Source organism: Pollicipes pollicipes, unplaced genomic scaffold (genome assembly GCF_011947565.3).
Source record: "Pollicipes pollicipes isolate AB1234 unplaced genomic scaffold, Ppol_2.1 Scaffold_4740;HRSCAF=5597_pilon_pilon_pilon, whole genome shotgun sequence".
In the NCBI taxonomy this organism is placed as follows: domain Eukaryota; kingdom Metazoa; phylum Arthropoda; class Thecostraca; order Pollicipedomorpha; family Pollicipedidae; genus Pollicipes; species Pollicipes pollicipes.
In genome coordinates, this window is record NW_023596545.1 from 8,913,266 (window position 1) to 8,915,172 (window position 1,907).

Here is a 1,907-nt window from a genome sequence, read left to right on the forward strand (position 1 = left end):
GGCCCGCTTGTCCTCGGCGGCATTCTCAGCGAGAGCGGCGGTGGCGGCCGCCGCGGGTCCGTCGCCCTCCACCGACAGCACCTCGTCGACGGGCGACTGGGCGGCGGCGGCGGCGGCGGCGGCACTCGGCGGCGAACGGCGCCGGAAGCTCATCGGTGAGCCGATCGAGAACCGCGCCGGCCCCTCCTGTCCGGTGACACGCCGTCAGTGAGGGAGGGGGAGCGACAGGCAGCGGGCGAGAGGGGCCGAATGTCAGGAGCGCTCACACGCAGCACCTGTCTCAGGATATGGCGCAACACACGAACATAGCGTGGCGCAAATTAATCGCTCTGCATGATCCAGCATGAATCGCCAGTGTAAGGCTGCCTTTCACCAACTGAAGTTAAGGTAAACTAACATTGGTAAGGCCATTTCTCTAGCCCCTGTCCGCGTTACTCGATCCGAGGCCCACTGCGCTGACGTCACGCCCCGAGGTCCCAGTGCACTGTCAGCTGACTGGGACCCCGCTGCGGGCCCGCCGGCCGCCGGTCGTGCATGCCTCACCTGGTCCAAGCTGAGGTCACCCAGACCGCCGAGCTCGGCCAGGCCGCCACCGATGGCAATGCCCTGCGCCTCGGTGCGGCTCAACACGGGCAGGCTGAGCTTGCGGCTCTGACCTGCAGCAGGGCGGACCCGGTCAGTATGGCGGCGGGCGGCGGCGTCAGGTCCGGCACGGCAGGACACGGCAGGGCAGGGCACGGCAGGGCGGGGCACGGCAGGGCAGGGCACGGCAGGGCACGGCACGGCAGGCGGGGCACGGCAGGACACGGTACGGCACGGCACGGGGGACGGCACGGCACGGCGGCAGGGCACGGCAGGGCAGGCACGGCAGGGCACGGCACGGCAGGCACGGCAGGGCAGGGCACGGCAGGACACGGTACGGCACGGCACGGCAGGGCAGGGCACGGCAGGACACGGTACGGCACGGCACGACAGGGCAGGGCACGGCAGGGCAGGGCAAGGCAGGGCACGGCAGGGCACGGCACGGCAGGGCAGGGCACGGCGGGGCACGGCAGGGGCACGGCAGGGCACGGCAGGGCGGGGCACGGCGGGGCAGGGCAGGGCACGGCACGGCACGGCACGGCAGGGCACGGCACGGCACGGCAGGGCAGGGCAGGCAGGGCAGGCACGGCAGGCAAGGCAGGAGGGCAGGGCAGGGCAGGGCAGGGCAGTGCAGGACAGGGCAGGGCAGGGCAGGCAAGGTAGGGCAGGGCACAACAGGATACGGCAGGACAAAGCGGGGCAGAGCACTCACCGCGCAGACGGCGCTCCGGCGCGGCGCGGCCGCAGATGACGCCGTCGCTGGCGTCGCACTGCAGAGCGTTCAGGCCCAGCTGTGAGCCAGTCAGGTGCAGCCGCGAGAGGCGCGCCGACGAGCCAAGTGCGATCCGCTGCCGGGCCGGCCGCCGCGGCAACGCCAACATGACCCGGGCGCACGGCCGCCCGCCTGCGACGCATGCCGCCCGATGTCAGCCCGACAGCCAGCCCGCCATCCTGCTGCATACAAGGCTGCTGCAACCACCGGCGTTTTGCAAATCGCCCGTCTGACCTCTATACTTTACGGATGATTGTGACCCTGGATCAGGTCAAAGACCACCAAAAACGCCAAAACCACTCGAATTGACTGCAGGCAACTGCATGTGTCGAGACCATGAGCCAGTCGGCACAAAAATTCACCAGTTCATGCACCATTGTTGATAACGTACATTTTCAAGATGGTGGCCTTGGGTCAAGTCAATAGTTACTACAATTCATCAAACTGACGAAAAACCCTTCACGGACTACCCCATGCTACAAGTCTATGGGAATGACCACCATAAAATCTTAAGCAGTTGATGCTCTATGTTCGATGTTCGATGATGCCGATT